We start from the raw sequence: 27,157 nt of genomic DNA, 5'->3' as shown, positions 1-27,157 counted from the left end.
GGCCAATTCTCGAAAGAGTTCGTTCGCAGTCGTATGTTTTTCTGAACAGACTGAAGACGCCGATGCAAGCATGTCATAATCGCGCACACAATATTGCCTCGCCTTTGCAAAGCCTGCGATCCCAGAAGCGAGAGAAAAGTGGTCGCAGCGCAGAGGAGTCTGTGTCCTCGCCGTTTGCGTCTTTATGGCGTGTGCGAAAGAGAGACCGCACGATAGCCGAGTGCATCAGACCGTATAGAGAGGGCGAGGCGGAGCACCTCAGCAGCCGTTTACGGTGGCGTTTATTGCCCTCTATTGCGTTTACTGCCGCGGCTGCGGTGAAGGTGGCTTCTTTCTCCGGGCGACTTCGATCATCTTCGCTCCTCGCAATCGGAGGAGAACGTTTCGGCGCGGTCCACTCGCAGTGAGAAGGGAGAATAAGGGCGACACGCACGTATATAGGTTGTGCCATGGCGGTGACAGGAACGCTGGACCGAGTGGCGCTATGTCGAATCCCTCAAGGTGGTCGGCTAAATGAGGCAGATAGCCGGAAGCAACGAGGGAGAAAATGACTACCAAACGACAAGTGCTCGAGAGCGCTGAACAATCCAAACTGGTGCTTGCCGATTTAAGGCGAATATATATTGAGAAGCGGTGGTGGAGTTGGTTAACCGATCACTACATTTAGTATACATATTGAAAAATTACTAAGGGTGTTCAAATAGTGAAATTTTCTAGATCGAATCGAACGAAAGCACTTTCATTTGGCGCTCACAAATGCCAGCAGTTTTCCGTCGGTCTCATTTTGTGCAGCGTGGATGCTCGACGCCTGCGACGTGGCTGGCTGTGCTCCTCATTGGGCCAGCGTTCTGAGACGCCCGCTGGCTGATGGGCCACTGTTTACGCAGTGCACACATGCTGTTGCCTCGCGTACTGCACAACGCCAGCAGGTCGCGTATACCTTATCGTCAGGACACTGTCCGAAGAACTGGAGTGCAGCGCCAAACCTTGCTATCGTGGTCAATGCTTCGATCGCCCCTTAGGCTAAACTACTGCTTTATAAAGTTCAGCTTTCTTTGCTTGCCCTCCCACACTTGCCCTCCCACACTTGAGGCAGACACAAGCGGATCACAGAGAATGATCGCGCGCTGGAACACGGAAGAAAATGGCATAGTTTCGGCGTCTGCACGCGCGACTGCACGACAGGGGAACAAGCAGACGAAACGGAAGCATATCTCTCTTGCTGTGGTGCGAAGTAAAGCAAAAACATGCACACATTCGGTCTGTGTGTTTTATTATATCTCTAAGCTTTAATTCCTCTATTCTAGCAACATAATACACAAATAACAGATGTTGGCTTGAATAATTCTCGAAGTCGCGTCTCACCACGAGCGAAGTCACAGCGCGAACACGTGTACTTAGGCGCACTAGCACGTGTACGTCATCCTCCGGCTTGGAGCGCGGCGGCCGCACGGGGAAGGGAAAACAGCGTTTGGTTTTAAATTTCAGATCTTTCCGTGCCGCGTAGCGATGTAATACTTGGCAGACACGATCATTATCGAGCGTTGTATGCCCTGCGCTTGTCAGCTCAAAATGGCCAGGCCTGGTGAGGGACCCTTTAACCATTTCGATCATCTGTATTGCGCATGAGCAAGATACTGCAGCTTTTTTCTCTGATACCAGAAAACCAGCGTGCACGACCTCCTTTTTAACAGCAACTTTCCTTTGCATCACAGAGTTTTATTTCCGCAGAACTTTTCCAGTATCCGAAGATGAGCAATTTACTGTACATTATACTTTCGTATCGGTCTGGGACATATGATTCCCCCGTCGCAGGATCTGGGGGCGAGTACCTCTCAGCTATCCAACCTACTTCGACACGCTTCGACGCTCCATAGAAGCTCTTGCCATAGCAAGGCTGTCTTCGGTACATACATCCTAATTTTCTCTCTACCCTGGCTCCCGCTTTCTTCTTTAACGCATACGCACGCGGGTGCGGACTTTTGAACCTCTCATTAAAGTTTGCCTCCTCGATTTTATTTCCTTTTCCTAGTCACGGACTTTTTGGAGGTGACTCAATATATGAGCTTGGCCTTTCCGTATTTATTTTTCACCCTTTGAACACCTAAATATCTTTGCCTGACTAATCAACGAGCGGTATCATATCTAATCTCCCCTATACGTCAGTGCCGATGGCCTCAGCGTAGAATTCCACGTGTAAAGGCATCAGAGACGCAGAAGTACAATTTCTGAAACAGAAAAAAGAAAGAACATTGAAAGTTCCAAGGAGGAATGTAATTTATTCCGAAGTGCTAGCGATTATTCACCGACAGGCCTGTCTAGCATAAAAGAAATTCAGCAAGCAAGTTCTTTACTGAAACAAAATAAATTCACGCAAACAAACACCGAGTTAATTAGACTGTTTAATGTTGACTAAATATGCTAGGAATAATGGCATGGGAGGTCTCGAACGCTTTTGTTGATTTCAGGCCGACATAGCTTAAAACTGGGTCATTTATGAGCCTCCGTAACATTCGACAACGAGCGGCGGTTTTTGATATGTCACAATAAAAACATATCCATGATCGTTTTGCTTAACATAACCACCTCAATCAACGTGAACTAACTGTTTATTATCTGCATAGGATAACATCGCTTTTGACTGTGCATATATATCGGTCACCTCCACACAGAGATAAAGTGCAAATGAAAACAAATAGGGCGGCGGTAGAAGTCGCAAAAGAGCATGCTACTTAATGATGGCTGCTACCGGTCGGATGCTATTAGTTCTTTTCGTGTAGGGTGAGTGAATGAGCGACCTAGCATACGCTGTCAGCGCCCCCCAGTGGCTTCCGATTAAACGCGAGGCCGAGACAAATAACGTTGCGGAGGGCGCTGCAGCTTTCGAACCGCATAGTTCTGTGCAATGGTTAGAAACTCCCGAACCAAACGCAGCCGCCGCCACCACCGCTTCCGCCCACTTCCGGTGTCGTTATCCACCCGTTTCCTGTCCTGACTTCCGACAGCGTTGCACCCAATTTCCGCGCAGGATCAGCGCTGTGGCCCAACACTCTGCGCTCCTCATGGCGCACGCTGCTTTCCGACCAATGAGCTATTTACCATTTCGCCCACGCATGGCGCTATGTAAACCCAGACACACCGAATGGCAGGGCGAACTCATGCGATTTATTATGCATGGGTAAATCACTGTGAGAAGTTATCACTTTAGGTGAACTTTTAGTTCCGTTTCGCATAGTACTTGCCACCACTGTTATTCCAAATCTGGGACAACAGTGTGTTTAAATCACTCATTGTTTGCCAAGTCGAACAAAGGCACCGCACCAACCCGTGTTTCTACCCGTTACAAATTTCCTGTAAAGCGTGCTTTTTTATATAAATAATATTGTTAAGGTGCAGCATCAAAGCCAGCTCTATGCAGATAGAGAATACTCTTCAATGAAATGCGAATACCAGCGTGCGTACAGTCATCTACACGCTACTCTGTATAAGGAACAGGATGAGCGATTAAAGGGTCTTAGAAGAGAGAGTGCAGGTTAAAGAAAAAAATTCAAATTTTATATATACATATGATTTGATGTAAAAATGAAGTTTGGTTTTTATAATGTGCATAACGCATCTCCTAGAGCTTGTAAAGCAAGCCAAAATGCCAGAGATAAGCAAACAATTTCAAAGCCTGACTTTGTCTAGAAGGACTTGGTGTGCTATCTAAAGTTCTTCTCGGTGTTAAGGATGCCTGGCAAGTTTCGCCCCAAGGTGATGCTTCATAACTTTTCTCCATTTGACTTTCATAACATGTTATTTCATCTCCAGAGGATGAACACTCTAATGGGGCATGCTGAGTTGTTTTTATAGCACCGGATTCGTCACAATGCGGATTGCTAGAATGTCGAAGGTGGAACAAATGTTTATTTGTAAAATGCAGCGTTCCATCAAATACGATCATAAAGGGTTTGTAGCGGCCATGCAAATTGGTTCGGAAGTTTCTATCTAAAACACGGGTTCACCGAATGCAGGAAGACATGCTGGTGAGGCGGCTGGCCCCAGATGTTTCATGTTTCTGCACAAACTTAACCTTTCACCATCGCTGATGCATCCGTTTTCGTAAAGTAAAACTTCACGCAATTCGTTTAGTGAAAAACTTACAGGGAGCTTCATCTGGTGTCTCATTTCTGTGCAGGTGCAAGAACCTGGCGGAGATAAGTACGAAGTGTTTTTGTGACCTTAAAGCGTCAAGCGTTGAGCATTTCACCTGCGCCTCGGTTCCCAGGCATGGCGACCCTTTTGGAAGACCAAGGCAGAGTCTCAAACCGGTATTACGCACTGCTTCAAGAGTTCTCTTGTTCGGGATGGTGCTTTTATGCAGATTGAGGAGGTGCTAGTAAACATGAGCTTTATGAAGACATTAGCTTTGGGACGAAGCACCATTGACGGGAATGGGGTGCCCCATTGCGATCCAGCCATGTATTTGAACATTTTAGATAATGTAAAGATCTTCCCGTACAGTTTCCTTGCCTGTGGCGACCAATAGGGGCTTCTGTTGACCACTACACGCAGATACCTCTAGTTTTCACATATGAAAGCGAGCACCAATCGACTACCAGTAAGTATCGACATAAGTGCATGTAGTTAATTTGCTATATTTGACAAGAGGCCCTTAGTCCAGAGCCTATCTGCAACATCGCCTTGGACGTCATCCTTGGTAACTCAGCAGATAACAGTCTACTAGCTTCTGGAGCTAACATAAGCTGTAGTTAGAGATTGGCTGTGAGCAAGGCCATCGTAAATTATGTTAGCACGTCTGATAAAAAGAAGGTATTTAAGTCCAGGTTCTCGCTGTTGACCTTACGGATCGCCTTTGAAGGTTCACCCAAAATCTCTTGAGACAACTCCTGCAAGAACGGCATGAATAGAGGCAGAGGGCTATCATTTTGCTCTTAAATTCGCTGAAAACGCGATCGCTTACTCTGATTGCCAAACTTACGATGTGGCCTCCTTATGGGTCAAACTGTTCATGCTCACGTGTTGCAGTATTGTGATTTCCTTCTTTTTTTATCTTGGGAGAACATTTAGAGTTTGCCTCATAGGTGCCATCGCAATTGGAGCCTTTTGTTCTCTCGATTGTACATAAGGATTGGTCATGGCTGCCTGCACGGCGGAAGCGTGTTGTCTGGCCAGTGCAGACAGCACTAATATGGACCAACGTTAAGCACCTGTGGCACTGCAGTTGTAAGGGCACATCAGGGCGCCCAGGATGCCTCAAATAGCCCACCTTGACGTGAACAGGTAGGGTGTCTCCCTCGAAAAGCACGTTAACCTTATGGAGCAGCCAAACACATGGATATCAATGTCCTTGACGGTTGAAGACAACATCTCTTGCAACCCTTTGTCACTGTTGTCAATGACGACATCGCAGATGACACCGACCCTAGTCTGATTGTCATGCAGAATAAACGAGCGGATTTTCACATGCACGATCATGCGCACGTTTTTCAGTTTTTCTAGTGCGGCTTGCGCGGCAACATCTATCGTTACCATTTCTTGCTGGCATGAAAACGGACTTAATTTCTCCCGTAGGTTGCCATTTTTTCAAGCTAAGCGTTCAGAATCTGCCCGTGTACGGAATTCAATTCTTTCAGATATCGAGGAGCACGTTGGCAATCGTGTAAGTCAGAGGAAACCATCTGGTGGAGACTTGCTCACTCACGTCTTCAGTTGTCCTGCGGTGTTTCCTCCTCAATTCTTTTCCTTATAGCGGTGAAGTCGCCTTCGGAGTCCATGGTATCACTGTTGGGGAAACAAAACTCTCGAGACATGTCCAAGAAGATGTGCTAATCCTGACACTACAGTGAGGGAGCTGAAGTGCGAAGACGCGGGCTCGACCCCCAGAGGTGACGTGCCCTCCGTCATCAGCACGGACGGCTTCCTGGCCGAAAAACGTAATAGGGCTAGCACACTCGATAAGTCAACCGAATCGCACCACATTCGCGTGCTCGCTTCAAATGATCACGTATCCAGGAAATTTGAACATATTCTCCTCGGCTATCTATAGAACTTCACAGCAGTACACCAACGTAACCTAATGGGCAGGATTAAGATCATTATATTTCTACAGATTGGCCGAATTTCAACAAGTTTCAGTTAGCAACGTCAGGAGCGTGCTCCCTTTTAGCATTATGCATTTACCACAATTACTCATAGCTTCCCTGCTGCGTCATAGCAGTGTTTTGCTTTAATTCGGACGAAAACGGTACTATAAATCAGCAAGGATGTTACGAATGACTGCTGTAAATGCTTATATAATTAGAAGGGGGTAGTTTCTAAACACTGCTGTCTTCAAATTGAAAGAACTCGGCCGATCTTTTGAAATACCATATTTTTAGGGACGAGTGTAACGCAGTTTTTTTTTAATCAAATTGAATAGTGCCAGAAGCGAAGCGACTCGAATATCGAATATTTTTTAATAAATTGTGAATAATCTACAACCTTCCCGCCTTCGTTATAAAACAATTTTAACATCCTGGTACTCACAACAATGGAAAGTTTCAGTCATTATACGCGGGCCATTATAGGGCATGCTTTATTAAATGCACTAGAGGCGCATATTAAGAACAACTTATTAGGCAGTTCATTGTCAAATTCAGGCTTTCTAGAGCATTCGTGGTCATTCATTTTTATGTAAACATTAGGATGGCAATCTCATTGGCCAACAATATCTGTGTATATAACTTCGCGACCAATTCACAAATCAAAAAGCGTTCTTTTACGTCAAATGATTGCGTAAGATTGTGTCACTATTGTATAAAATATTTACAGGGGACAGGCTCTGATTCTAAAAAGAGTACTAAGCAAATCCCGCCGTCTAATAGCGCGTCTAAACAAAATTTTGTTCACATAGTGATCGCGTTTCTTGCTATCTGACGACACTGCGTGCTGTTCATTGTTTTGTCCCCTGTCAATGGGATGACAGTCACCGCATTTGTGCTTAAATTTCATGTTTGATGATGTACAGTAGAAGCCGTAAAGCATCCGAGAAATGTTCGTACTTTCCAATAGTCACAATTGATTTGAGGACCGAATCAAGTAGGACAATATTCGATTCTTTATTCGAAAGTTTTGAATATTCGAGCGCCCATATTTTTTAATGTGCTGCCCATTCAGTTACACTGGTGTATTGCGGTGAATTTCAACAGATAGCCGAAGATGCAATGCCCACAATATTTTGTAATGTTGAAACGAAAGGCCAGCAAAACGCGCGCGTCAAATTAGCCATTATGCAAGCTCATGGAAGAGAGCCAATGGAGCTTGCGGGTTTAGGTATTCTTTGATTTCAAAATTTCTTCAAATCAAGGACCTGTAGCTGCGGTATGAGCCAGGGCATCTGAACGCACATATACGGACTCATACCTGTCCAGAATTACGCGTTTAACTTGGACACAATCGCACACAACATAGCAGCCCGAGTGGCTCTACGACTGTACCATTCTGGTGCTGAACGCAAGATGGAAAGTTCAACACTCAGCCACGGCGGCCACATTCCGTAACACCGGAATGCCAAAAAATTGTACTTATATTTAGGTGTTACTTAAAGAGCCGTAGGTAAACGAAATTAACCCAGAACACTTCCCAGCAGCATTCGTCCTAGCCCGGGTGTAGATGTTGGACATTATGCACGATCGGTCAACAATCTACAATTGTCGTGCACCACTCCATTCCACATCAATTCAAGGCGGCATTGTAATCGCACACTTTCGCTGTATTTGTGTTGCCCCAAGAGGGGTATTTGAGGTGTAATAAATGAAATGAAAGGAATTAAACTGCAGTCACATGCACGGAGGAGCTATCGTGCGTGAGTCTGAATTGTGTCGTGCAGTCTTTTTTATTGTTTTAGTGTCACTCGCATAATCACGAGCAACATCAAGTCACCCCCCCCCCCCCCCCCCCTGTGAAATTGCTCTTGCTCACTCGTGAGCCAGTTGACCTGAAATCAAGATCTCCCATTTCGTGGTTTTGCGGAGACACTGCATGCGGCTGGACTGGAGAGTGGGCGAAATACGATCGGCGTTAATCGGAGCAACAAAACCGCAGCTAAGCGAGCGTACTACTCTCACTCCATTACACGTCCGCGAGCGTGGGGAACGACTCGGCTGATCGCGTGCGCCGGCGTCAGTGTTGGGCAGAATCACGCGACAGCGCCAGCGGCGCCAAACATCCCCCCCCCCTGACACGTGCCAAGTTCGGCGACGGTGCAACCCCGGCGCTGCGTCAATAACGCCACGGTACTAACGCTTCGCGGGACAGGCCACCACGCGTCGGCATCGCGCCCAGCTCCCGATCCGCGGGGGAGGCCGGTTTGCGTCTGGATAGGCTGCGTGACGATTCTTGTAGCGCGCACTCCCTTTTGAATCTGCGCGTTCATTTTTGTGATTTTCTTTTACCGTTCACATATATATTTTCACGGACAGCGGCTACACTGTTGTGTAGTAGGAACTAGAGACCGCCCGGAGAGGTTCGACTGTAGAAACGTACGAAGCTAAAGGATAACTATTCGCACATGTGCCAGCGCTGACGTTCACTCCACACAGACCAGCACATCAGAAAAGGAGTGTTAACGTATTAGAGAAAACCCTATTCGAATAACCATTAGTGAAACGTTTTCATTAAGGCTACCCAGCTGGTTTATGACATCGCTGGCTCGTTCCAAAGCACGGGTGCGGGTCCCTGAAAAGAAAAAAAAAGAAAGTAGAACATTTGTATAAATGTCGGTGGGAGGGATATATATAGAGTGAACGGAAACAGATAGAAAGATATAAGCCAAACATTGTTGCCCTAGAGAGGGGAAAATAAATACAGAAAGGTAAAGAGAGGACGTAGGTGGTAAGTAGAAGTCGGACATCCGCACCAAAGGAAACACGCTGCAATGTCAAAGCCGCCTGGATGACGGTCGCTCGCATCTCAGAAGCGCCGTCGCCGCTTTCTCCGACGACTGGACGCGCGGCTTTCCAGGCTGCCTCTGCTCCGTGGCGGGTCTCATCAACCTGCAGGCGCCGCGTCAGCTTATAGACCGCACGTGCGGAGTACAACAGAGAGAAACCGTTTTGGGGAACCACGGTGTCCCGCGATGCGGACGCAATAGGTCACGTGTCGTGACACGCGACGCGACCTCTCCCGTGTGCTGCCGGCGGAAGCGTGGCGGGCGTACGACGGGGTTCCCGTTTAATTGAGCCGCCAGCCGCTGCGGGACGCCCCTGACGCAAGCGTGGCGCTTCCTTTCCGGCTGCTCTTCGTGCAGGGAAGCCAAGCCAGCGCTACGGGTAGTCTAATAAAGTCGTCTCCATTTGAGTGACTCAGCAATATCGGATGCAACCCGGATGTAACCCGGCCCACCCGCGAGCCGGAGTCTCCGCGAAAAGTACTGACCGAAAGGCCGAGGTCCCGTTTTTTTTCCCTTTTCCTGGGTTATTTATTACCGCGAGTCGCTGTTGATGGATGCTTCCCGCGGTGCCCACGCCTATATAGCGCAGGTGGGGCGCGCGCGGGCGGTTGCGCTTCACCCCCGCGATTCGCGACAAGCGGGGAAAGCCTCTTGCGCGGGCTCGCACGTGTATAGCGTGCTCGCGGGCAGCGCGGCTTTCACGCGACGGACGGCTCGGTGCGCGCTACAGTCGGTGTTCCGTTTGCGCAGGTGGTATGTACCTGATTCAGGTAACAACGCAATTTCAGCTACGCGAGCTGTAATTAAACTTTCCAAATTTCAAAAGAGCTCGTCTAACCTGTCGTAGTGTCTGCACTATCGAATATGGCGGTGGTCGAGAAAATACCACGCGATACTATAGGAACCGGAAACGACAGACAATATAGACGTACGGAAAAAATGAAAGATGAAAGCACATCCACAGTCCTCTCTACCGCCTGCACTTGGAAGTAGCGCATGACCTGATTAGTTATTTTCAGTTCGTCCGTGTCGTTTCGTTTTTTCTCGTTGAAGTATAGCTGTCCAGTACTAAGCTTTGTAGTGAGACTGGAATGGTGGTTACGGACGCATTTGTGGCGTCGATGCTTGCGAGCCTGGTGATGTCAAACACCAATGCCTGTAAACCAGCGCAACAGCTCTGGCTACACTTTGAGTGTTACTTTTTTGTTATGTTCACTATGCAATTGTGAAACTGTAGGTTGCATTTCTGTCTTACCAATGATGATTATGTTTGCCCACTCCAGCAATGGGAATGTTTAATGGCTGTTTATTGCCTGGTACCCAGGCTAGTCGCGCGAAACAACAACAATATAACCAAACAACGTAGAGACAGTGGTTTAGCCGGAAGCAATATCGCATAGTGATTCGTACGAAATAGTATGCTTAACCAGTTTTCCTAGTATACGCGGTGTGCAACTCACCAAACTACTTGTAGCGCGCATACAAATATTCCGTACGTCTGCAATTGAACGGACGCTACATAGGGCGGAAAAGAAGACAAAATTCAGATCAAGTGACGATGAAGGCTTAATTTCACAGAATGCACGCACTGTTGATACGTTATTTAGACTCAATAGGAAATTTCCTCTTGCACGAAAACTAAAAACCTTCAGTAACGGCGTCTTCATGGGGAGGAGCAACTTCTTTTGATCCATTTCTAGAATTGTTGCTTGAAACTTTGCTACGGTACAGATTCATATGTAAAAGCTTCAATTGCAATCGGAAATGCACGTCAGTAAGCCTAACCAGCACTTCATTTCGGACTGCGGGAGAAGAGGATCTTCCCCTAATTTCGGGGGAACACATTTCCAGCCAGGTCACAACTTTGTTCACTTGAAAGATCGTTGTTAGGCTTTATACATGTGGATTTGGGGTCTCGGACCATGGCGAATTGCTTGTGAATACACTAGCTGTACATTTTAGGAAGGCGTAAACGCGTTGGCACCCCATTTTAAGCGCCCTAAGTATAACTGTGTCGCTACGTGATTTTGTAGTACTACTAAAGAGGAAGAGAATGCAGGCTGGCCACTCGCCTGCGTTGAGAAGGACTATAACTCAGATGCAGCGTAAAAAGGCCAAGCGCGAGCTTTCGATTGAGTACAAGTAAGGAATTGCTCGGAAAGCGTCTTTATCACGACCGGCTAATCCAAGTTGAGTGCAGCACAAATTTCTCTCCGAGAGATCGCGAATTAGATCTGCTTTGCGTCAGACGAGCCCACCATATCATAACCTTTAATATTCTAATCAGATTAGCGCATTCACTTCTCTGATGGTCCCGACTACGCTTTCCTTCACCTGCATTAATTTCTATCAGTCTAATGCAGCTACTATAATCCAGTCTACGCTTTACGTTGCCTATTCAAAGTTGCCTATTCTTGCTCTTAATCTCGACTAGGATATCATTTACTTGTGTCCTAACACTGATCCGCACAGTCTTGATGCCTCTTAATGTCACGGCTATCGTTTTTATTTCCATCTATTGTCCCACACTCCTCTGCTCCTGCAAGCTGTAGCCCTGCATGTGGGTGCTGGAGTAGCCTACAGCAATCTTTTTCTGACACTTGGCGTATTTTCCTATTTTATGATATGAATGTGACTCATGTCGTAACATCGTGACAGAAAAACAAAGATTTTGCGAGATTCTTACGAAACCACACACTCGTTCTATTCATAGCTTCACGAATCCACGGTGGGGACATTCCACCACATGTGACGTGCACGATGCATTCCTGTTCGCGACCTACAGCAAGAAGTTATGTGCGCGATGCCATCGCCTTCCTTTTTCGACGTTTCTATTTCCAAACTGTGTCCTGTGTGTGTGTGTGCGCGCGCGTTAAGGACTTGCGGCATCCCGGTCACGGTGAGCGTGTACCTGGACGGTTTCTGTGAGCAGCATTTTTGGGGGACAATGACACACAGACTGCGAAAAGAAATTCGCGCTCGCGAAGGTGCAAGCAGGTTGAGCGAACGTCAGCTGCGGCTGTATGAGGCCAACGGGGTTGGCGGGCAATTCGATGCGCTGCGCGCGTGTGATATAAGTTCCACAGAGAAAGGTGAGACACGAGAAAAAAACATCGCGAGCGTTGGTAGTTCTGTTGAGAGACCCTCGAACGAACTATCTCGTTTGAGTCAATCAATGACCCGCAGCTATTGAGAGCTAAGTGCCGACGAGGCTTCAGTGGATAATGGTGCACATGCTTCTAAACGCAAACGAAAGTGTAATTCTGGCACGGGTTTATTCTATGCCATGTCGTCTTCCTTCTGTCATGAAAAATATGCTTCTTTGTGAGAAGACTAGCTACGGTAACCTGCATCCGAAGAAACCAACCCATGAATCTCAAGAGCGCGAGAATTTTTATAAACCTCAGAATTCAAAGAACTTCAGAAAAAGTCAGATCTACCACCATCTGCACTAAAGCTAATGAGCTTAATCCTGTTGTACAATAGATACAGTAGCCACGTACATATCTATAATGACGGATCGACTACATCGACCAGTTCTGGCGGTGCTGTGTTTATACCTACGAGCGGAATAACATTGCGATTCAAGACGTCTCATGTCACGACGTCCACGGCTGCAGAAGTCACGGCTCTGCGCAGTGCGATTCAATCTATTGACACAGAGAGTCCTGGCACATGGGCCGCGTTTTCCGATTCAAGGCCGGCTTCACACAGCACGCGGTCAATTCTCAGACGTGGAGCTCACAAACAGCTAACATACGAAGTCGTCAAACTTCCTGTCGACGTCAAACAGAAAGGTCACGAAAGTATTTTCCAGTGGCTACCTGGCTATTGCGGTATCAGTGGAAATGATCACGCAGCCAAAGCTGCCCTAGAGTCACATCAAGAACAACACGCGCTCCCATTTCTCTATCCAGTACAGACGCTGCATGGCAGCTTCGTCACCTGGCACACAAACTCGCTTTAACAGAGTGGAACACTGCAAATATAAGACGCACCAGGTTGCACGAACTGAACTCTTCGCTCCAACTCCGACCTCCACCCGGGCTTCACTGGCGTGAGGCATCGCTTTTATGCCGGCTGTGGTTGGAAGTGGATTTCACGAAGGCGTACCCTACTTTTATTAGAACTACCGACAGTGCTTCATGCGAGGTCTGCGGCGTCGAAGAGAACATCGAACATTTATTGTACCACTGCCATCGATTTCAGTTGGAAAGACAAACATTGTTTATCGCATTGCGACGACTGGACGATAGGCCGTTGTCTGTGCAGGTGTTACTGAATACCGTCCCAATCACTCGTCGACCGACAAAAAAAAAAAAAAGCTGTGAAGACACTTTTGTCTTTCTTTATGGAGAATGGCCTATGTGAAAGCCTTTGACTCAATCAGGCCCTCCGCGTGCGTGCGACAGCTCACTGCGGCTTTCCTCCCTCCATCTCACCTTTCTATTCCCTCTTTCCCGTCCCCCAGAGTAGGGTATAGCCAACCAGACGCATTTTTGGGTAAAGTCCATGCCTTCTCTCTTTATGTCCTCCTCCTAGTCTTCGCCTTCATATAAATGCTGCCGCCGCGGCCGGTATTGAATCTGCGACTTGAGCTCAGCGGAGCGACGCCGTAGCCACTAAGCTACCGCGGTGCATGAAACGGAGAGGGGGTATGTGCGTTCAGGGCACAGAAGTCCAGGTCAGTTGCCCATGAAATGTTCTATCTCATTATTCCTCATATCTCTGTTCTGAATTCCTCACACCCACAGGTTTCGGCGTGAACTCTCTATAGATATGAGTGATATGTACAGAAAGATGCCACATAGCTCAAGTAGTAAGCGTTATTATAGGCGCGAAGAGTAACACAATTACTTTTATCGATATCTCCTTTTTTTCCCTACACCAACCACCACGATAGCATTGAAGTTATAAAGCTTCAAAGTGCAATATCGGGAACGTGACTGTCACTAGCGCGCCTTTATAGCTCAACGAAAGCTTTACATACGCGTCGATATGCATGGTATGAGGCCTTTATTGTACTTGATTAAAATTGAATAAATAAAATTTAAATGTGACAAGGTATATGACGCGCAGTGCTTTCAATGTGCGGCTTTATCGATATAAACAATCTGGCTGTTCGACCGAAGCAGCGCGCTCTTGCCGAAACCGACCACGTGCGAAAGATGCAACTACCAATGCGCTGGAACGCCCCCCCCCCCCCCCATTCCTTTTCACCCCTCACCTCCCACAGCGCGAACACTTTTTTTCAAACGGCCACTACGCTTGGAAACTGCTTACCCTTCACATCCATCCCCTCTCCCCCCCCCCCCTCACCAACCCCTTGTGTTAAAGATCTTTTCAAACAAAGAAATGCGTTCTGGCTTGTCGCTCCGAATTTGTGTCGTCATCTGTAACAAAGCTTAAGACAATATAGTAGCGCATACTTGTATTGCTTAGCAAGATTTAACTCTAGCTATAATGCCGAACCTACTTCGAGGTTGATATTTAAAACTCCTCGGGCCGAATTCAAAAACGTTTTCTTTCGTAAGTGCTTTCTGCAAATGGCCGGCCGCCTTTGCTAATATGTCCAGCATCAGGATTGGCTGAAATATTTTCTTACGAACAATCTAGCGTAAAAAAGTATTTTTGCAAATTCGGGCCCCAAGCCTGAATTCACAGAAAGTTATGCTATTTAGTTCGTAAGAACAAGTCTCCTAGGATACGTAAGCACTAATTATGACTTGTGAATGTGGAAGCCCTAACGCCCAACTGAACGCCGCTGAGCGGTCCTTCGAGTTTTGCGTTGCGAGTGATGTACCATATAGCAGTACGTGCTGCCCGAGCCAGAAAGCAGCTGCAGCAGCAGCCTGCGGTGCCAACGCCGCCTGCCGCCGACGCCCTTCGCGTCGAGAGACCGAAGAGGCGGCAGTGGCCACCTAGGCCGGCAGGAACGCGCAGCAGCTAAGCCTAGTGGGGATGAGAGACAGAGATGCGGATCGAGCGCCGGCTTCCGAGAGCGAGAGTGACGTGGCGTCGCAGCGATTCCCTCTCCACTCATGCGACACGCGGCGCACTTATGTAGCAGCAGGTGCTCCCTTTCGCTCGCTCTGCTCCGTCGAGGCGCGCTCAAGACGTGGCGTCGCACTCAATGGGTATTTAGATGCCGTTTCGCTGCTGCAGACTACAGACGCCGGCTTTTTCGCTCAATGGGCCATGTGGTACCTTCGCATCAAAAAACGTCCAATCGCGACAGCGAATATCAGCGAAGGCTGCCGATCAATCGGGAGAAGTTCTTACAAAGGACGGGCGTTGTGAATTAGGCCCCTGATTCAAGTGCGGCAAACCTAACGCATAGACTACAGTAGCGTTTTGATACACTAGGGCGAGTTTTCAGTTCTGAATATTTCAGGAAACGAAATAATTACTTTACTAATTACGTTTTAACTAAGAGAACATTTCATGTTTTCTATCACAGGGAATCTTTTTTTTTCATAGCAAGGAATAAAGGTAATCAAGTTGTTATTTTTCTTGATATGGAACTGTGTTTGGGCATTACAGCGTTAAAGGTTGTGCGCGTGCGTGCGTGCGTGTCTGTGCGTGTGTGTATGTTTGTGTGTGTGTGCGTGTGTGTGTGTGTGTGTGTTTGTGTGTGTGTGTGTTTGTGTGTGTGTGTGTTTGTGTGTGTGTTTGTGTGTGTGTGTGTGTGTGTGTGTGTGTGTGTGTGTGTGTGTGCGTGTGTGTGTGCGCGTGTGTGTGTGTGTTCCAGCAATGTTTTAATTTCTCCTAACATGTTGCGTAGCAGCGAGAACAACGGTCCTTGTTTCTTCTTGTTGCTCCTCCTGTAGTGCTACTTGGCAGAGCATCATTTCTTCTTTTCGCTCTTTATTGAAGTTTCCGGTATTTTGTGGGGTGCCATTATAAGCGTAAAGGCGTTCTATGCCTAAGTACCGTGCTAAACTTCATGTCAAGCATGTCCATGTTATGGATCCACGTGAAAGTCCAGCAGCACGAGGAGACGAGGTGCAAGTTTCCCAAATATGCGACAAACACGGATTCTGACTTTTGGCTTTGCTGTAAAGCCCATATGCTAGCCCATATGTGTAGCCTTCTTGTCGGATTCCTCCTCCGTCTCCTCACTCTGGCAAACGATCAGCGAAATTCAAAACCAACCAGGCCACCAACAAAATATGAAGAAATTCCCTACTGTTATGCGACTTACTTCAACTGCTAGCGCACATTCTAATCAGCATCGTCCTTTAACTTGATTGCGAGATGAAGCAATCATAGATTTTATTATCCTTCCCCGAGTATGGAATTGCAATGTTAAAAAAATTTATCAAACCGCTAAGGTTCACCGTACCTCACAGAATTTCATATCGAATAATATTGCGCCTCTCGTTTTGTTTCGTATTATTTTAAATCTCGCACTCTCATTCCGTTTTCTCTTCACCAGAACGGGCTGCCGTCTGATCGAATGGTTCAAAAAAAAAATAGATCAAAGGAATTCAGAGGAACGCAATGAACTAGCGGCGAGGAGGTCACTCTTCCTATCTGCTTCTCTTTTTTCTCACCGCACCGTGCGTAAACGCGTACAGGCAGCCGCGGGATGCGACAGAGTTTGTCGTGTCCAGCGCCGGCGGCACGCGGACTCTTCTCTGCAGGGTGGAATGGAAAGTTGGACGGGATACGAAGGAGGCGAAGAAATCTCGGCAGGGAGCTACGCGGGGAGGGGCAGAAACAGTGTCGGCGCGGCTGCGGGGTCCGCTCTCTCATATAGCGAGCGAAGCTCAAGTGAACCGCGCGCCAGGCAGAACAGTGTTCCCGCAACAGCGGCATCGCCGTCGGGACGCGTCGTCGAGCGAGCCCCTGTGAGCGAGGAGCGCCGCATGCCGAGCGTGCGCGGCGGCGAAGCGCATTCCAGGCTTGTAATAAACTCGGGACCCGCGCGCGCGCCCGCCCGCCCGCCCGCGCAGCTGGGAGGAGAGAGCCGGACAGGACGCCTCCCTTTGCCGCGGTCCTTCCGCGCACTCGAAACCTCGATCCGCTCTCCTCGCGACAGCTAGGTAACCTTTATTGAATAAATTCCGCGAGTTCGTGCCGCGCAGCCCCGGTGACGAGGGGCGGCGGCCGACGGGAGCAGAGAAGGAGACGAACGTAACGTACAAATACTACGCAAGTGTACGCGAAGTGCTGGGCGGTGCGGGCCAACTTGCGCACCGACAACAACACGTGTCGTGGGATAGGGATTTGGGAGGGGGGGGGGGGGAGGCAGTGTAGGAGCTACGGTAGCGTCGCCCGCGCACTCCCCGCGCAAGCTTTCCTTTCTTTCTTCGTTCCCTTTTCCGTGCCTTTGATTTTGCCACGGCGGCGCTTGTCGCGGCGGTTGCGGGTGCGATCCGCGTAGCCGTCTGCTTCGAACCAAAGGATCGCGAAGGGAGGATCGATCGGACTTTTATGCGACGCCTCATCGGAAACGGATTGACATGCGGGAATTTCTGACGGTTGGCTGGGGACAGCGGGCCCCGCGTTAGTGTCCGATTGAGAGCTAATGCTGCGAGGACATGGCTGAGTCACCTTCTCCGCGAGAACGTTTAATTCTGCACTTGCGTGCAGAACTGTCGCGGCAACAGCAGGAGGAGGAGAGGGAGATCAGAAAGTTGCGTGTTTGATTCACGTCCGATTCTCCAAACTGTGGAGGTAGCCCGAAGATTGAACCACAACGGTCACACTTTATTATAGCTGCCCAGCCTTCATGGAGATAGTTCGGGGAGCAGTATTGCGGGACGCGGCCTCTCGGACCGGGCGCGCTAGCGTGTTCTATATGTAAATGTGGAGCCTAGATATTAGTGGGTGCTCATATATATCTCAAGAGCAAATCTACACGCGACAGTCTTTTTCGCTGGCGGCGTTGTAGCCATTTGTAGCTCCGTTACAATGACAACGACGATGAGTGTAATGGTGTTCTGGACGCATATTTTGTTTGCAGACCGGAAAGTTGAAGAAATCTGGTCTCAGAAAAAAAAAAACTAGGTGCTGCTTCGTTGCCCGGTTTGAGACTATAGGTTATTTGGTAACCACTACACATGGCCAGGATTTCTGTTCTCGGGAAACATGTACAGGAGCACCATAAAATGTTTGGTGGAGACAGACCAAACGGTAGTTTGATTTTTTTCCGTCAGCTTTGTTACACGTTCCAGTCGAACTATCTGTCGTACAGTTTGAGCAGGGCACTGTTTGAAGGAGACAACGAACCTTTGAAGGGCACCCTCTTTAAGTTGGTCTCGTTGCGCGATCACTTTGCATGCTACCATACTAACGAGTTGAAAACAATGAGCACGAGAATTCCTTCCATGTCACTGTAGGAAACAAAAAGAAGAAAGGTCGAGCGCGTGGGCGCGTTTGCGCGGAGGCGGTCAGCAAAGCGCCGAACGTGTCACTTCGTCACCCAGATGTTTAGGCGGTTGGCATTAATGCTATAGACGGGTGACTTCCAGACACACCGAAATGCTCGCGACAATGCAGTGAAGTAGAGTAACGGATACACATATCAGGCTAAAAAACTTACTTCCATTATTACTTTTCTTGCGAGTAGAGGACACCAAGCGGAGAGCGTATACCAGAACAATCATCAAAATATACACACGCTCCGAGAAGGAAACGTCTCGAGGGTTGTCGACTGTACGATGCGGAATCGTTCCGCCGCCGGAGCCTATATGGGGCAGGCAGCTCGCGCCAAATCAAGTGGGACCCATTATTTCTCTAATGGCCGAAAAACTCGAACTGTGTACGGACGCAAGCGCCGCGCGCCTTGACAGAGGAAACGAAATCGACGCTTCAATCGCCGTAAAAGCAGAGAGAGCAGAAGAGAGATCTACAGAAGTGTCACTTCGACGGCTCCATCACCGCTGCAGCTCCAAAAACAGAGGCGGCTCTTAACAAAAGCTTTCACCCATGAGGAAGCCGAGAAAGCGATTTGTCAGTATAGATGCTTCTTTTTTTTTTCTTTGCTTGCTCGTTCGTATCTTAGCACGCGAAGCGCCCTCTCCAGTGCCGATCAAATCAACAAAAGAAGGAGCCCGAGTCGCAGTGTATAACGCGCGCGCGCTCACTCCGCAGAGATGGCGCCCGTTTTTACAAACTTTGTGGAGTTTTAAGCCGCGTTTATCGAAATTAATCGTCCCGCAAAAGTAAAGCGAGCAGCTCGCGTGTAACGCAGCCGCCCCTCGTTCGCTCTTGGTTTCTCTTGCCAGTGTCGCTACACCTTTATTTGTTTATTTTTTTCTTTAGTTGTGTTCTTGTCTTGGTGCTTTCACGAGTCGCGTTTGGTGAGAAACGAGCGAGACACATATACGCAGAGGGCCTGCAGCCCAGCCCGACAGCGCGGCCGTCCGGACGGGTATCGCCTGCGCGCTGGCGACGCTTCGCCCAAAGTGTCAGTCGGTCTGGCAGCTATTATTTACCGCGCGTCGACGACTTTATCGAGTTGATTAGCGCACTTCTCGGGAGGATTTAGCCGTCTCTTGATACTTAAACCTTCCCCGGTCGTCTGTGAAGTCCGCCCGCGCGGCCCCGTCTTTGTGTTCTTTTATCAAGCGACGGCTCGTGGAAATCGCGCTTCGCGGCCCCGGATTGCCGTGACGCCTCTTTCCCGCGATTCAGAACTGCGCAGTCTCGGTGGTTCCGAGTGGGCGCCGAGAGCTGTGTAGTTGAGCAGCCGACACTTTCCTGGCAGTCGCTTCCCTCGAGCTCGGCCACTTTGCCCGGGCGATTACGTCGCATCTCACGCTTAAAGATAGCGACCGAGTCTCCACATCGTTCCATTTCCTTTTCCCTCGTTCGTCTGTGCATCCACTTTCTTCTTTCTTTTCTCTCTCTCTCTATCTCTGTCTCTTCCCTTTTCGGACATCATTTAACATCATTTATGGCACATGTCTTCGATTTGAAAACGGTAATAATATTCTATATTCCATGTGAGTTGTTTTTAGCGAGTCATGCTTTCACCAATTATAGCTGCGTTTGCATGAATGAGACACTGGCGCATCACATCGCATTTCTAGCACATCGCAATCATGTAAACAGCGGTAATGCGCAAGGAATGCGCAAGACGAGTGTATAGATTTGGCGCATGTGGCGGTATACGTCCTCGCAAGAGTTAATGCGGTTCATATAAGCGGCTTCGCATCGCCTTTTCCAAATGTGCTTAGAGATGCGATGCACTACAGGGGCATTCATGTAAACGCGGCTAATGATACATGTGTGACGACAAAATGATCGCGAAATCCACTGGTGTTGCAGCTATAGCGTGCTCGCGTGCTGTCTGAAGAAAATGTTCCCTGTTAACTGAAACAGCATTTCATTTTGCCACACATCTTTAAAGACGTGTTCTTGGAACTGATACTGCAAGGGCATCTATACTTAAACGCGCGTGCATTGCATCCTGGCCGCCTTAATTTTAGCAACTATAAAATACTTCCCAAAGTTCTTACCTAAAACGTTCCTTATATTAAGCTTCAGTCAACTACAACATATGCTAAGATAATCGCACCTATAGTCTGACGTGCATCGCCGTGGACGAAGTTGACAAAAAAAGCAGGTGTTCGTTCTTTTTTTTGTGTGTGTGTGTGCGTGCGTGCGTGCGTGCGTGTGTGTGTGTGTGTGTGTGTGTGTGTGTGTGTGTGTGTGTGTGTGTGTGTGTGTGTGTGTGTGTGTGTGTGTGTGTGTGTGTGTGTGTGTGTGTGTGTGTGTGTGTGTGTGTGTGTGTGTGTGTGTGTTCTGTTTAATAATCACATTTATGTGCATGTATTCTCCGTGGGCCCAGTCTCAAAACATTACTAACCACAAAAGCCACAAAAAAGGCCGATGCAAGGAAAAAAGGAAGGAAAAGAAAAGCAGAAGGCAGGGAGGTTAAAAAGAATAACGTCCGGTTGGCTACCCTACACCGGGGGAATCCATGGGGAAGGGGAAAACAAAGATGACAAGGAGAGAGAGGAGGGAAGGAAATGAAATTAGCGGTGAGTTCGCTGACGCGTGTGATCTAATAGTAATTGCACTAATAGTCATAGACGTTCACACAAGCCCTTCGTCCTCAAGAAGCACCAAAGTGGCTCCATCTCTTTATGGGCCGACGAGCGATGTTCGATGTTCGGTGTTCCAGCAGCACCTGCACGGAAAGCGGCCGATTGTCCAGTTTTTCGGAGAACGTTAGCAAGTTCTTGTCTTTCTGGGGCATATCGTGGACACTGGCATAGCAGGTGGTCGATATTTTCTTCAGTTTATGAATTCCCTTGGTTGTCCAGAAGCGTAGCTCGAATTTAGCCTGGAAAATAAATTTTTGGTGCATTGTTACATTGCAGCATTCAAGGGATTACGCGTGGCGTACATTTCTTTCCTCTGTAGCGAATAGATGGTGGTGATTATTATTATTATTATTATTATTATTATTATTATTATTATTATTATTATTATTATTATTATTATTATTATTATTATTATTATTATCCGAATACAATTTCGTCTTCAAAACCTGCTCTCTGTTCCCCGTTTCTCCTAGAGATGCCAATGAACCATCCGTATGATAGCAATCCACGCATTGTTTGCAGCGAAGCTGAAGAGAAAGGAGTGCGCTGGCGGCCGAACGCGCTCACAACCGGCATCGCAGAGGCTCAGTGTTGTTGTTGTTGTTAAGACATTTATTAAAATAACCATAAAAAGTTTCCCCCTCCAGGAAGTGGATCCATCGGGGCAGGAGTAGGGAGGAAGGTCAGAACAGAGGCTCAGTGAAAATCATTCAAGGCCCGTTCTCGGTTCGCGACCTTGCCGCACCCCGTCGCATAGCGTCAGCAGTGGCCACTATATACAAATTCATTCATGCATGCCGCATGTCCTTTTATTACTGACGGCCCCGTGGAAGGTGAAAAAGAAAAAGAAAAATGGCAAGAAGGATATACGTCGAAAGCAAGAAAACTGTCGAGATTGCTTCTTAGAATTCAGGGTCACATTTGTGAGTCGAAGTTGTGTTTGGACAGACGTGTACTGACATTCGTGCGCATTTCGGAGCTCTTAAATGCAGGCATACCCCGACACAGAAGTGCGCGATCTCTATGGTGCTGTGCCTTACGTTTCTCGCTGTGTCATTAGTTACACTTTTAGGAGCATGTTTTAGTCCAGCGAGCTAGCGTTGTACAACTTCGGGTTGCGTGGAGAACATACGAGATGGCCCACGACGCTCATTGCTTCTATTTCGGGCCATTTGAAGAAAGGAAGCAACTCAAGGTTGCAACAAATACTTTGCAGCGCATATGCTTGACGAAGAAATTCGAGAGCCGGCGTCTGCAAAAACGATGGCTAGTAAGTTAGAAACAAATGAGTACACAAGCGAGCAAGCAATTCATCAAGTCTTACTTCTTTTCTCTTTCGTCTCTCTCTCTATCTCTCTTTCTTTCTCTCCAACGTTTCAACGTCGATGCCCGGCGCGCAAGCGCAACTTTTTTAAAGGTACGTCACGTTAGAAATGATGGTAAGAAAGATCCCGTGTACAAAAGAAAAAGGAAAACATCGCAGCCGACATGCAAACAGAAAAGAATGTAAAGAAAGAAAAAAATAACGGAGAAGGTACACTGGCATCGTTTTAAATCAGCAGCAAAGGAATAAAAAGAAACACAATTAAACGTTGACACCTAAATCAAGAAGGCCAAACTTTTTTCAGGTCCATTTATCTTCGTTAAGGAATTATATCGTGTCAAGGTACCACTCCATTTTCTTTTCTTTCGCTTTTTCTACTTTATTCTTCTGTACTCTCCTGGAAATAAAAAAAATATAAACGGAAGAGTCTGTAATGTGTTGAAGAAGATAACTTTTCACGCAAACCACCGTCGCCACCGTCGCTGCAGCTGTACTGCGCAGCTTGACACTTTTTCAGTGCGTCTCGCTCCTGTTGGGTGTACGTTGGCGCCTCCTATACTTTCTCGCGACAGGATTGCGTTGTCTCTTTGTTTTGTTTTCAACTCTGTCTTTTCTGTCTTTGTGTGCGCCGCTGTTCACTCCTTATACATCCTTTCAATCTCACTTCGATCGGGCTCTAATCGTTTGCTTTTTAAGGAAAGCTCTTCGCGCCTGAGGAGTCGAGAGAAAATTGGGAGGGGGGGGGGGGTTGAGTTAGAAGAGAGTGTACTCTGAGCATCCGTGGTGCTGCTGCCATGTCAGTTTTTCTCTCCCCTGTTTTTTTTTTTCTTCGCAAACTCGGCCCCCACTATACCGCCCCCATTCTTTCTTTCTTTGCGGGTGCTTTGAGATGAGGCTGCATGCACCTTGGATTTGTTCGTTCCCGTTAGGTCTGGCCTGTGTATTTCTTTCTCTTTACCCATTGCCTATAGAGCCTCGACGTCGAACTTCTTTTTTCTCACGTGACACATGGGCTGCGTCTTGCTTCCTTAGCCTCGCTTAACGCAAAACGCCCGATACGGAGCAAATAAAAATTCAAAGATTAGATTGTTTAACTCAGCTTCGCGCATTTAAATGTGCGTGCCTGTACGTGCACGAGCACATTTGCGCATGTGCGTTTTGCGTGTGTGAGATATTTAACGTTCTGTGCGAGTTGCGATTGCTGACCATTGTTGCGTAACTGTTGAAGAAATAATAATCACTGAAATCCCGTGCTCGAATATCAATGCAGAATCATTGGTTGAAAGGATTTACCTTCATATTTTGTTGTCACATGTTCGCACTTTCATTCACGTGCAAGTAAATTATGGCATGAGTTGATTTTTTGCCGAAATTTCTAATATCATTAGTTTTCGTTTTTTTTCTTAGAAAGCTGTCATGAATGCGTGCATGCATGTATGCATGCGTGCGTGCGTGCGGACGTACATACATACATACATACATACATACATACATACATACATACATACATACATACATACATACATACATACATACATACATACATACATACATACATACATACATACATACATACATACATACATACATACATACATACATACATACATACATACATACATACATACATACATACATACATACATACATACATACATACATACATACATACATACATACATACATACATCTCGTAATGTCAAGCTAATGTATACCTCAACGTATTCATCTCTTTACATACACCGTTAGAAGCGCCTTTATCTTCCTACACCCATGTGTCGATTCTCTTAAAAATGTGAGCATTATAACCGGGTTAATAATCCCCTGTGGAATTTCGATAAATATTTGCCTACATGTTGAGAGAGACTGGTAAACAACGGGCTTTATTCCCAGCGTTCCTGGCACAGCAACGAAAGCTGCAGCAGGAAAAGAAAAGCAAAAACGTAAGAAAATATCGTGAACCACTCCGCTCTGACAGTGAAGGCGCTTAATAAGGTTTTTCATTTATGGACCTTGTGGACCAGGTCATGCCACCTGACACCCCTATGAACACAATGAGTGAAGGAAGCTGCGTTTTTTGAGCCATGGTCATGCATTCGCGGCTAAATGCTGCGCTAATAACTTACCAGCTTGTCAGCCGCTTTACTGCAAAACACAAGGCGAAAGAAAGCCACAATTCCGGGCAGCAATATGCAAAGAGCCCCATTTGAGTGGAAGCTTCACAGTGCTAAAAGAGAAGTGGCGAAGGAAAACTTAATGTATCTTAAACTGAGCTCTACGCTAAAGCAAGCGGAAGGGAACCGAATCTGTAGAATGGAACAGAAACGCACAGGGAAAAAAAATTATGGCTACAAATTTAAGAAAAGAAAAAAGTTTCGTTGGAACTAAAGATTCACTCTTATAGAGTCCCTACGAAAGCAGATCACGGCGCAGCGAGCAAGCACGAAAAGAAAGAAAAAAAAAGTCTCAAGTATAGAGAGCGCTTAGAGAGAGAGACAGAGAGAGCAGCGCGATAAGAAGAGCGCGAAGAAAAAGTCGCGACGGCCGTCGTGCAGCGCTGATGCATTAAAACGTCAACCGACAGAATTGACATTCTGTCTGGAAGCGCCGAGTGGGCTCCCGAACCTTTGCTACGCAACTTCCCACTTTGCCGCAACTTCCCACTTTGCTATATACGCAGCTTCCCAGCGAGACTGAAATCGCCTCCTCTCTCGGGCACTTTTCTTTTCTTTATTTTAATCATCGAGCACGCCGTTTTTGCCTCTGTGCAACTGTTTCCTTTCCTTTCTGAAGGAAGCTTTGGGTTTATTTAAAAAAAGTAAATATAAGAAAGCGCCATCGTTTAGTGCGGCTCCATGCGTTATTTCCTCTTTTTTTTCACTACTTAACAATGTCGTTCGAACTGCGAACTCAGCACGCTTGGCTGCGTTCAAATGCGTTTAATATCCTGCTACTCCGTACACTTCCTCCCGCATTTTTATTTCGAGCTCTGTATGTGTCGTTCAGTGAGGTTCAGGCAATAGAGTTCGAAACTCTATACCGCGGGAGAACAGCGACACCTTGCCACTCTTTTTGGCACCACTGAACTGGCACATCGCATAACAAACGAAAGCACAGCTGGTAGCATTTCACGCGCAATAACGAAGTTGGAAAAGCTCGCACCAATTTTTTTTTCTGGCCCTACCGCCAAACTACGAAAAGAAATTGATTCGCAAGTTTCACAAAAGCTGTGACTGACGGCCGCTATTTTGTCCGTGGGAGCACAGGACAGCTAGCTTCTTCAAAATTTCTCTCTCAGTCGCGCTTGCCAACTAAAAGGGCAGTGGGCTCGTTGGTTTAGCTTCTTCGTAACAAAAAAAAAAAAAACAGCGTCCCACTAGAACGTGAACAAAAAAAGAAACCAAAACAACAATGACCGGCTTTTTAAATCATGCATCGTTTTGTATGAACTTTGTTTTTTCACTTTGATGTCAGCTCATGTCCTGTCTCCTCTGTCCTTTCCCTCTTCGTGCCGCGCTGCTTTCCCAGTAACGAAGAAACAGTCATGCTGAATATATCGCGCGCTGCTTTCCAAAAACATGCTGGGGGGAACAGGCGACCGAGGAAGCGGTCACACACTGTCCGAGGCCGCGCGAGATCAACAACGGTTCTCTCGGCCGCTTCGTGCCGGAGAGCCAACGGTAGCAGCGAGTACTGTACTCGACGCCATCTTGAAACGTTCTCCCTTCGGCGCCCTGGTGTCTCCCGCGCAAACGTCTCCCACACTCGAATCCTCGTCGGCGCCGCCGACGAGAGAGAGAATGAGGTTGCAGGAGACAAAGAGAGAGAGAGAGAGAGATGGCAAAGTAAACCGGCCGCGTGGCAAGGGCGACAGTGGGCGGAGCGAGGCGGCACGCGGTTCTCCATTGGTCCCGTCCGGGAGGACGAAGGAGGGAACGCGCCTCCTTTCCCCTCGTCCCTGATGAGCACCAGCCATCGGGCCCGGCGTGGAAGGAAGAGCCCAGCAGCGCGATCCCTAAAACGCTAACAGTTTCCCCTTTACGTGCAATCGACTGGATAGCGAACCTGACCGATCGTTGGCGACAGCCGCATATCGGCCCGCCACCCCGACTCCGAGCGTGTGGAGTGGTGTTTGTTTTTGGTCGCACGCCTCATCCCCTGCAGCATCCTCTCGTCGGTTGTCGTGCTCGGCTGCCTCCAGCTGGTCGGGAGAAGGGGTTCTGCGTCCGGAGACCGCCCGCCTGGCCTAGCGTGAAAGACGTCTTCACGATGCGTCGCGGCGCTCTACGCCACCGCGGTCAGCAACGCCGGAAGTCAGGTGAGCGACGAAAACGACGCTGGTGCTCACAAGTCGGCAAGAGAAGTGGGTTCGCTTCTGCCGCGCTGCCCTGCATCGGCGTGCACTCTTGCAACAGGGGCGCGAACCAGGAAAGGGCGAGGCGAGAGGGGAGAAGGCGGGCCGAGGCGCCTCGCTAATTGCTGATTAGGTTTGATAGCCGGAGGGAGCGACCTGATTAAATTTGCTGGATTAACGCATTCGCGCGCCCGTAAATGCGCCCATTTGCTCCGCTTGCGTTGTTGCGCCTCCTCGTAAATGGGCGCCCTCTTTTTGCTTCCCTTCGCAGTCTCCGATACTGAAGACGTCCCTCGCTTGAAAGGGTAAATTTTTCTCCACCCCTTAGCACCTTCATCTTCATTCCGATTTGCCTGATCGCTTTCCGAGCAAGTGGTATCTACGGGTCAATCGAACGGGAACTTGAAACGTCCGTCTGTTTAGATGGTACCGAGGAGTATAACCTGGACTTCGCTCATCTTGAGTGTCGCGACTAGTCGCGAGTT

The sequence above is a fragment of the Dermacentor albipictus genome, chromosome 1 (assembly GCF_038994185.2).
Source record: "Dermacentor albipictus isolate Rhodes 1998 colony chromosome 1, USDA_Dalb.pri_finalv2, whole genome shotgun sequence".
NCBI classification, from domain to species: domain Eukaryota; kingdom Metazoa; phylum Arthropoda; class Arachnida; order Ixodida; family Ixodidae; genus Dermacentor; species Dermacentor albipictus.
This window is presented reverse-complemented; position numbering follows the sequence as displayed.